Raw genomic sequence first — 10,580 nt, forward strand, 5'->3', positions numbered from 1 at the left:
CAATCTGTTTCAAACTGATAACAACTTAACTTCAATCGCACACAAAAACTCTACTTCTTTACATCTCTCCCTCTTGCTTTATGTTATAGATGTCACAAATTACATCTTTTTATATTTTGAATCCATTGACAAGTTTTATTGTGATAGTTATTTTTTATGCCTTTATCTTTTAAAATCTACAACTGAATTAAAAGTAATCTACACACCACCATTATAGTATTACATACTTCTGTATTTGTTTATATACTTTCCTTTAGCAGAGAGCTTTATAATTTTGTATGCTTTTGTGTTGCTATCTAGTATTCTTTTGTTTCATCTTGGAGGACTCCCTTTAGCATTTCTTGTAAGGCAGGTCTAGTAGTGATGAACTCCTTCAGCTTTTGTTTATCCAGGAAAAGTTTTTATTTTTCCTTCATTTTTGAAGGAAAGTTTTTCCTGATATAGTATTCTTTGTTGGCAGTTTTTTCTTTTTCAGCACTTTGAATATGTCATCCCACTCCCATCTGGCTGTAATATTTCTGCTGAGAAATCTGTTGATAATTTTTTAGGAGCTCCCTTGTGTGTGATGAGTCCCTCTTGCTGCTTTCAAGACTCTCTCTCTGGGCTTCCCTGGTGGCGCAGTGGTTGAGAGTCCGCCTGCTGATGCAGGGGACATGGGTTCGTGTCCCGGTCCGGGAAGATCCCACATGCCGCGGAGCGGCTGGGCCCGTGAGCCATGGCCGCTGAGCCTGCGCGTCCGGAGCCTGTGCTCAGCAACGGGAGAGGCCACAGCGGTGAGAGGCCCAAAAGATTCTCTCTCTGTCTCTGACTTTTAACAGTTTGATTATAATGTGTCTTGTGTGGACATCTTTGGACTTATCCTCGTTGGAGTCTTTTGAGATGCTTGAATTTGGATGCTCATTTCCTTCCTCAGATGTAGGAAGTTTTTGGCCATTGTTTCTTTAAATAATCTTTCTGCCCTTTCCCCTCTTTTCCTTCTGGGACTTTCATAATGTGAATATTGGACCACTTGATGGTGTTGCATATGTTCCTTAGGCTTGTTCACTTTTCTTCATTCTTTTTTCTTTTTGTTCCCCTGACTCAATAATTTCAAATGACCTGTCTTAGAGTTTGCTAATTCTTTCTTCTGCTTGACCAAGTCTGTTGTTGATCCCCTCCAGTGAATTTTGCAATTCAGTTACTATATTCTTCAGTTCTGGAAATTCTGTTTGGTTCCTTTTAATAGCTTCTCTTTATTGATATCCTCATTTTGTTCATGCATTGTTTTTCTGATTTTGTTTAGCTGTCTATTTGTGTTCTTTTTAAGATCATTATTTGGATTTTTTTCAGGTAATTAATAGATCTCTGTTTCTTTAAGGTTGGTTTTGGAGATTTATTTTGTCCCTTTGGTTGGGCCATGTTTTCCTATTTCTTCTTTCTGATTTCTTGCTACTTTTTGTTGTCTTTTGTGCAATTGAAAAAGTCACTCTTCCAAGTCTTTATGGACTGGCTTTGTACAGGGGAAGACCTTCACCAATAAGCCTGGCTAGAGCTTCTGAGGGCCTCTCACACCTTTTGTGGGGATGTGTCCTCTGTGGGTTTGTGTAATTTCCTAACTAGACAGGTTTGCTGATTTCTTTCTCAGGAGCTTGTAGTCTTTAGCTCCCTCTGGTGTCTACTTGTAGTACTACAAGTTCTCTGGAGCTGCATCAAGCCACTGAGCTTTCTTTTGTTCTCTGCGGCCCCAGGCATCTAAGGTCTGCTAGTTCCATCAGTGCTCTGAGTCAGGAAAAACGGAAACCAGTTCCTTGGGCAGCGCCCCCCCAAAAAGCTGGAATGTTGGACCCTTGTTTCATTGTCCTCTTTCCCTCCCAAGGGAGAAGCCATGAGCTAGGCACTTTCTCCTGATCACAGCAAGCTGTGTTAGTGTCTGTGTGTGGTAGGGGAGGCACTCTGGTGTCACCACAAGCCATGAGATCTCTGTTGTTTTCAGTGGCCCCCAGGCATCCACACTCTGGGACAGGCAAGACAAAAACCAGTCTCTTGGGCAGCCCACTGAGAAGCTGGAATGTTGGATGTATGTTCCACTCTTTTCCTCTCAAGGGAGAAGCTGGGAGTTGGACACTTTCTCCTGATAGTGAGCTGTGCCTGCTTGGGGGAAGGGCTGATGCGGTTTAAATGAAATGGCTTTTCTTACCTGTTTCAGTGCAGCTCTTCTTAGCTTTCAGTTTCCTGGGATGTTGGGACCTCCTAAACGGTTTCTGGAGTCCTCGTAAAGACTTTATGGACTATATATTGCTGTTGAGTCATTGTGTCTGTGGCTTCCTATTCTACCATCTCGCTGATGTCACTTCCCGGGTTGGCATGTGTTTTTGTAAATAAAGTTTTATTGGAACATAACCATGCTTGTTTGTTTGCACATCGTCCAGGGCTGCTTTCATGCTGCAGGGGCAGAGCTGAGTAGCTGTGACAGAGACCCCAAGGCCATGAAGCCTAATATATTTACTGTTAGGTCCTTTACAGGAAAGGTTCGCTGACCCCTGTGCCATAAAAAAATTGTCTTTTATACACTTTATTTAAAAAATGACAAAAGAAGGTGATTATACATAAGAAGGTGATTATAAAAAGGTGATCAGAGTCTAGCCAAAAATGCAGAAAAACAAGTATTATATAATTATGTCAGGAAGTTAATTTTTTTTAGTGTTATGTTATATTTCTGGATTTACAGGGTTTGTGGCATTTTTCAGCACTTTGAAGTTTCTAATTAGTTGTGATTTATTTTCTCATTCTAAATATTCACTTCTATACCTAATTTTGTATTTGCAACATTTAATTCATAAAGGAGTCTCACAAGTATATAATCTTCAGACCCCACAGAATCTGGATCCGCCCTGGCTAAATGGCTGTTCAGACCTAAGATAGCGCGGTTACATTTTAGAGAATAATTCCTATATTGCATCTGGGAAAACTGTATATTTCAACTGAACTTGCGAGGACTCGAGCCGTATTACTGCACAGATGACAGCACCTGAGAGAATTAAAGTTGGTGAAATCTTAAAGGGACTGCTCAAGTGACAACAAATGACAATAAAATCACAATGAGGTGTGCTTACTCAGACCAAAGCCGGAGGTCCTTGGAAGTGTTACAACTGCCCTCGTTTCTGGAGAGCCCCTTCCCCTTTGCTTATTACAAAACGTGCAGCCTGCCACCACCCTTGCTCACTCCCACTGCGATGGGTCTGCAGTGGATGGGGCATCCTTCCTCTGCACCTGTGCCAGGCAGGCACCAAAGCCCACCAACTTTTGGAGCTCCCGAAGTGGGAACACGGGAACACATGGGGCCTACCAGAGACCTCCCACGTGGTCCCTGCCTGTGTCTCTTCCACAAACAAAGAGCAGGAGACTCTCAGCCAGACACCACTGGCTGCAAGGCTCAGAGCATCTGGTTGTGGGTGGTGTCGGTGGGGGAGGCCCTTCACGAGAAGCTTGAGAGAGAGATTGTGGGTGACTGCCAAGGCTCTGCCATGCCTTCCCCATCATCTGTCTGGCCCACCCAGCATAGTCCAAATTCTCCTCCATGGATCACAGGGGCCGCATCCTCAACACTCCACACTCCCCAGGACCCCAGCAGGAAGGAAGTGGTGCACTTGTCTCATTACAGAGGGAAACCTCTCCTGGAAACGCTCCTCTCCTGGGCCTCCGGGTCACGTGCCCACCCTGAACCAACCACAGGAAAGCACGAAGGCTGAGCCCCTTCCAGTTCCTCCTTGGGTGTCCTGGTCTCCCGACACATCTGGTGCAAGCAAGGCAAGGGTGTGGGGTCAGGCAGCCCTTGTGCTTTAAGGGTTTTGAGGGCCCCATGTGCAGATAATCCCATGGAAGTGACCCAGCCTCCATGAACGATTTGGCCTAGCCAGCGTAGCCCTGCAGAATCCCAAAAAGACCTCAAATGAGTCAGTAGGACACTGCAGAGCTCCAGTGGGGTTTCTGAGGGTGGACCCTGCTGGGCACCCAGGGCTTTCTGGAGATGCTCAGACGGTAGCTTCAGCAGCATCTCTGGATCAGCAGAAGGCGAGGGAACTTCTGGAAGCAGATGGACCCAGATGCTACGATAAAACCACTGGCCAGAAAGGATCATCGTAGCAGAAAGCAGCACTCTTCAGATCTTGTCGCTTTCACTGTCCCCTGCCCTAGAGACAGTGAGTGCCAGGGAAGGTGAGCTGCCTGAGAACCTCACCATTGGAAGAGACGGGCTTGTTCCTAAAGCCGCGGGCATGTTTCTGTAAACATTGCACACACAACTGCAGGATCTTGGTGCCCAAAGGAGCCTTTGGGATTAACCAATCCAGGGTTTCTAGAACTTATTTGATGATAAAGAAATATATTTCACACTGTAAAAGAGTGGATACACTCATATAAAACTTAATGGTTACACACAAACAATACTGACCCCTGTTTTATTCTGTTTCCCACTGTGGCTGCACAAAGGTTCCCATTTCTCCACATTTATGTGACAATGGGGGAATCTAGATACAGTGGATACCGTCCATATGAAAGATTTGCAGTTAATTTGGTAAGCTTTGATAATGGAATTGTGGTTATGTTAAAGGGGGGGGGCTTATGTTTGAGGAATATATTCCTAAGGTAGATTGCTGCAGTAATAGCCCCCAATGAATTACTCTCCCTGCTTCTATGTCCTTGTACATTTCTCTCCCCCTCCCATGTTGATTCTGGGCTGGGCTACACGACTTGTGGCAAATGGGACATTAGCAAACATGGCACCAGCAGAGGCTTGGAAAGTAGCTGTACATTGGGGCTTGCCTTCTCTTGTCACTGGAAACTCATGAAACGCTGCCACCATGACAGCAAGCCTGAGCTAGCCTGCTGGAGGGGCCCTGTAGACAACGGAGGCATCCTGACCAGCTGCCAGACAAGAGGCCATCGAAGACTGGCTGGCTACAGCCAAGTCACCAGTTAAATGCATTCACGTGAGACGGCCAGACAGAACCAACAGAAGAACTGTCCAGCTGGTCCCAGCCCAAACTGTCAACCCACAGCATCTTGACGTAATAGAGTGTTGCTGTTTCAAGCAACTCGACAGCAGCAATAGATAAGTCATATAATTCTGAAATGTTTACAGATGAAATTACTGATGTTTAGGGATTTGTTTCAAAATAAGCTGGGGGTGGGGTGAGTGGAAGCAAAGATGAAACAAGGTGGTTTCTGTGACGGTAATTGCTGAAGCTGGTGAGGGGTACATGAGGGCTCATCTTACTATTCTCTCTACATTTGGTTATGTTTGAAATGGAAAATTTCCATAATAAAAAAAAAAAAAAGGAAAAGAAGGAAGGGAAGTGAAGGGAAGGAGGGGGGAAGGAAGGGAGATTACTCTTCTATTAACATATTATGCAGTTGAGACCCAGAGAAGGACAGTGACTTCTGCAGCGTAATGCCTCTTTCCATGCCCCACCGTACTGTCTGGCACCAAAAGCTTGTTCTGTTCTCAAAGGTGTATAGTAACCATTACAGGGAGAACCCGCACTGCACCACACTGTGTCAGGACAGCAATACCGAAAAGTTTTCAAGCCCAAATATCAACATTGCCTCTTTCCCACACTAACAAAATGAGCAAAGCTTTCATTAATCTTCACATGGGAAAATGAAGCACTGCAATTATTTGTCTCTTGCCCCAGGATACACTGGGCATTTAATCAGAGGTTGTTGCTACGTGGAGCCCAGCTGTAAACAGACATTAAAGGAGGATTACTTCATGAAAAAAGCCCCTTCCAAGCCTTATTAACCAGTGTCGGTTTCCCTGAGAACTTCTGAACCTCAGAACTCCGCCGGAGTTTATGGGAAGGAAGATTCTCAAAGGTGATAACCAAGCCTGTGACCAAAAAGTCAAACAAAAACAAAACTAAACTAAATCAAAATCTTTCTTGTAACCAAATGGCCCGGGCCCGCCTGGCTTTTCCTGAATGGTGCTTACCGAGAGATCCACAAGGCTCTGCGTTTGTTTTGATGATTTTTCTGAAGTCCTAGCGCCTGAGAGCCAGCTGGCAGGGCTAGGGCTCTGAGGCCGCATTGTCGCCAAGGGTAGGAAGTGGCATGAATTGGCAGCTCTTGTGGCAAACCGGGTGTTCAAATCCAGCCCTGCGGGTGTGTAATCTGCCTGTGTGTAATCTGTGGATGCATCCCCTCCGCCCAACTCCGTAAGGGTCACAGTCAGAAGTTATGCAGATTCCTTCCTATTTAAACTGCCATTTATTTAACATGTAAAAGTTTTCAAAACAAAGGGTCTGCAGGTGGGAGGGTGAGGAGCTTGGGAGTCTGGGGCCCGATGGGTTTGAGGTCCTTTTCACTCTGGAGCACCCATGCTTGGTTGACCTGGCTGAGGGTCTGCCTGGAGTAGTCTGGGGAACACTTCTGCCCCCCGTTCCCCACAGGGAGAGCTAGGAAGGGGACGGGGTGGGCCCTCGACTGCAGCCCTGGCTGACCTGAAGCCCGGATGCCCAGCAGAGCAGCCCCTGACTGCTTTACTAGAGCTTCTCCAGGTGCTGAAAAATGTTTTTTAACCAGTTTCCTGTCTCAACTCTCTTTCTTCCCACACCTTCCCCCTGCCCTCACCCCTCCCGGTGTGGGTGGGCGGCTTCCAAGTGTCCAACTGTCCCTTTACGTGGACTTGTGGAGGGCTCGTGAGCTAATGTCAGCCCTAAGAGCCTGGGGTGGGAGGGGAGGTACCAAATGTTGGCCAGTCGGGTGAGCTCCAGGGACCTGGGTCCAAACTAATGAGGGGTCTTCCCAGTCTCGACCGTGGCCGGGTGCTGAATACAGAGGACAGGCACGATCTCGGTGATGCTGTTAATGCAGGCTTCCCACAGCAAAGTCTTCTCACACCAGGAGCCTGTGGCAGACCCTGACCCTTCCAGCTCAGCTCCACTGGGCGTTCAGAAGCCAGCCTCCTGGACCCACATGGTTACTGAAGGATGCAAACTGTGGGAGAGGATGCAAACCAGGGGAGGGAGCAGCATTCTGGTGAGAGGCTTTGGGAAGGTTCTGGGCTAATGTGACCCATTGGTCAGGTGACCAAGGGGTAGGTAGGGCTTTCCAGGACTCCAGGAGGAGCTCCAAGGTGGGAGAGCTCAGAGTGTGTTAGGAGACGGTAGAGCCCCGAGGCCTACCTGCGTAGTTCACGGGGAATACAGGACCAGGCGGCCCTACAAGGACGCAGCAGGGCCTTGACACTGCCTGTTTGCCGAGGGTGGGAGATTTCTGGGGGTAGACCCGGGGGCTGCTGACTGGAGGGCCGGGTCACCTCCACGGTCCCGTGACCGGTCCTTGCCCCAGGACAGTGACCTGTATCTGCAGCGGGGCCTGGGGCACAGCCTACGGGGCAGCCGCACCAGGGCTGCCGGGGTGCTGGCGGCTGGGCAGCGCTCTGCGGGGCTACGGGCAGGAGGACCGCCCGGGGAGGAGAGACGAGAGGGCCGCCGGGCATCGGTGCTCTCGGGGGCTTCCCGGGGGCAGACCCAGGCCCAGAACACCTGGGCGGAAGGGCCGCGGTCTTAGGGCGTCGGAGAGATGCTCACGGAGGAGCGCTCCAGGGCTGGGCTCCAGGCTGCGCAGGCCCGGGGCTGGCACTAGGGGGCAGGGAGGGGTGGCGGGGACCACGTCCCGGAGCGGGGGCCCTAGGACCGGCAGGGTCGGAAGACATGAGGGCGTGCTGGGCGCCGCGGGCCAGGCATCGCGGAGGGAGGCGGCTGCGCCGGCCGTCGCGCTCCACCGGCCCCGCGCGGACTCCGGGGCGGAAGGGGCGCAGCGGCCCCGCATCCTCGGCGTCGCACGCGGCCGCCTCCCGCTCTCTCCCGGCAGAGGCCTCCGGTCCCCGGGCGTCCCCCAAGCACAGCAGCAGCCGCCGCGGCCCCGCGCTGACCCACTTTCCCGCCAGCCCGCCCGCGGAGATCCACGCGGCCGCCGAGCAGGTGCGAGCCGCCAGGCGGGGCCCGAACCCAGGGCCGCCCCGCCCGCTTCTGCCGCCGGGGAGGGGAGGCGGAGAGCCGGAGCCGCGGGAGGGGAACGGGGGAGGGGAGAGGAGGATAAAGGAGGGGGACCGGAGGAGGGTGGGGAGGGACAGGAGGGGGAGGGGAGGGGAAGGACGGGAGCAAGTGGGCCGGCGGGGGGAGAAAGAAAGGAAGAGGAAGGGAGAGGAGAAGGGGAGGAGGATTGGGAGGGGCGGGAGGGGGGAGGAGGCGGGGTGAGCGGGAGGAAGATGGAGGCCGGAGACCGCCCCCCTGCCTCCTTCCCGGGCCCTAGGCCAGCCCTGGAGGAAAGGTTGAAATGGGTGAAGGGTGCGTCTGCCTTCTAGGTCTAAGGGGTCCAGGGCTCAGGATGCCGCACCCCCCTTGTGCCTGACCCCCACCCCCCCCGCCTTCTGTCAGCCAGCCCTCTTTCCCCCAACAGCGCCTAGGGCCGCTCTTCCCACTAATCTAGGTTCATCGATCCTGGACCCTCCCGAAAGCTGTGCATCTTTCGATGAGAGCACGGTTCACTGACTGACTGTATTTGCTGGGAGGACTTGGGCTCCAGGACCTGCTGGAGCGAATCGCAGAGAAGGAAGGAGAGTAGCGATGCCAGATGTCAGGGCCTGGCTCTGGGCGGCGCCCCTCCTCCAGGGTCCACCCCCCACCCACTCCTGGGTGCCACACAGGGGACCCCGGAGAAGCCTCGTGACCCAGAGCTCTGCCTGCTCAGTCCTTGTTCATCCATCTAAGTACCCATCACCTCTACTTACTTACCTGCCTACATGAGTTAATACTTTTTAGAGGAAATTGAAAGAATTTATCAATAGACCCATCACAAGAGAATGTTTCTTCAAATGTACGGGGATTCTTGGCCGTCATCCCATATGTAAATGAATCTCAGGACAGTGGTTCTCAAAGTGTGGTCTGTGGACCTCCGAGGGTTCCTGAGACTCTTTCGGGGGGGGTCCACAGACTCAGAACTATTTAATAGGAATACAAAGACATTTTTCTCTCATGAGTGTTCAGCAGAGTTTTCCAGTGTCATAACAGATTGAAATCAGAAACACATATGAAAATCCAGCCGTCCGTTAAGCCAGACATTGGCGAGATTTACAAAAATATAAAACAGTGTCACTCTTCTTACTAAATAAACTATTTTTAGAAAAAGAGCTATTTTCAGAAATGTTATTTGTGTTAATGTGTGATGGCTTTATTACCATTTTTAAATATCAATAAGTTTGCTCCAGAGAAGTAAAAGCTCTATGGGGCCCTCAAGCCTTTTTAAGCTGGCAAGAGGGTCCGGAACATAGCATGTGTGAGGACTGTGGTCTTGATGGATCACACAAGTAAACATCCCCTCTGTAAGGGACTGTCCACTCCGGTCACAGCAAGCCTGCACCCCTGACACCGGGCGGGGATGTGCAAGGGCAGAGCGCCTCCATGGGCCTCTGATTTGGGGATACTGTCTCATTTTACTGCAGTTATGGGGCAGCGGCCCTGCTCTCTCTCTGGGGTGCCTCTTGCAGGTCCCGGTTGTGTTTTAAAGCTGCCCTCTGACTTTATCCCAGGGGCAAGCGGGGCACCGGCTCAGCTGCCTGGGTGGCTCTTCAGGTAACTCTCCCCATAGATGTCCGTGTCTGGCTGCTTCTCCGCAGCCACTGCGCCCTCACTTCCAGACGGGGGTCCGGCCTTGTGGGTCCTCGGCGATGTTGGGTTTCACCACTAATCTGACCTCATCTGCTTTCTCTCTTCTGGAAATTCCCTCACATCTTGGTCTGCTGGTGGCGCTTTTTCTAGTTTTCCAGGGCTTCTAAGTATTTGTTTTTATATTTATTCTGCTGTTTCACAGGATCTGAGGAGGGGGACGTACCTGGATGTGATGAATGAGCCGTCTTGAGCCCAGTGTCTGCAGGGTTGAATGAATGAATGAGCAAGGGGTCCTGGAGCAGAGGGAGGGTCGGGAGGGACCGGGGTCTGTGTAGACGCTCCTCTGAGACAAGAATGCTGTGAGGGTCAGAGGGTGGACTGCTTAGACGCCAGCACCTACCTGTGTGAGAGCATCTGTACCTCAGGTGAGGCCAGGGTGTGTTCTGTTCCTGTTGCCATCCAGGAGCTCGGCGATTGGTGGAAATGCTATGGCGGGTGGGGATGGAGGCAGCACACGGAATGTAGTAGCAGACGTCCCCTCCCTTCAGGTTTAACTGAGAAGATGCGTTTAAGCCGGGGGAGGGCGGGAATAATTGTTAGAAGAAAAGAAAAGAAGGTGATTCCCACACTGGTTTCGGTCCAGACTCTTCAGGAAAAGAGGGGCTGTGTCTCCTGGGCACGGGGCCCAACGTGAAGAGGGAGGAGGCAGGTGAGGGTCGTGTCTGACCCCGTGCGGGGGATGCCGAGTGGGAGCCTGGGAGCAGCCCTTCCTCCCCATCCTGGCCTGACTGCTTGATAACACCCAGTGGGCCATGGTTGCCTTCTCAGGAAAAGCAAACCCTTTAAATATTCGGTCCCGACAGCTGCAGGGGGCCGGGGTAGCCACTGGGCAAATCAGGGAAGGAAACTTAGGTCGGCTCACATTTTGTTTAA

At 51.1% G+C, this 10,580-nt stretch overlaps 1 long non-coding RNA gene across 1 annotated transcript; it reads left to right on the forward strand.

Annotated features, from left to right (window-relative positions):
• Positions 1 to 7,631: 7,631 nt before the first annotated feature.
• Positions 7,632 to 9,371, forward strand: LOC149749979 (uncharacterized). The gene is made up of 2 exons (XR_016391952.1): positions 7,632 to 7,961; positions 8,440 to 9,371. It is a non-coding gene; the product is annotated as an uncharacterized LOC149749979 (long non-coding RNA).
• Positions 9,372 to 10,580: the final 1,209 nt, after the last annotated feature.

This window comes from Delphinapterus leucas, chromosome 2 (genome assembly GCF_059928025.1).
Source record: "Delphinapterus leucas isolate spDelLeu-1000000601 "Yukka" chromosome 2, BTC_Dleu_Yukka2, whole genome shotgun sequence".
NCBI classification, from domain to species: Eukaryota; Metazoa; Chordata; class Mammalia; order Artiodactyla; family Monodontidae; genus Delphinapterus; species Delphinapterus leucas.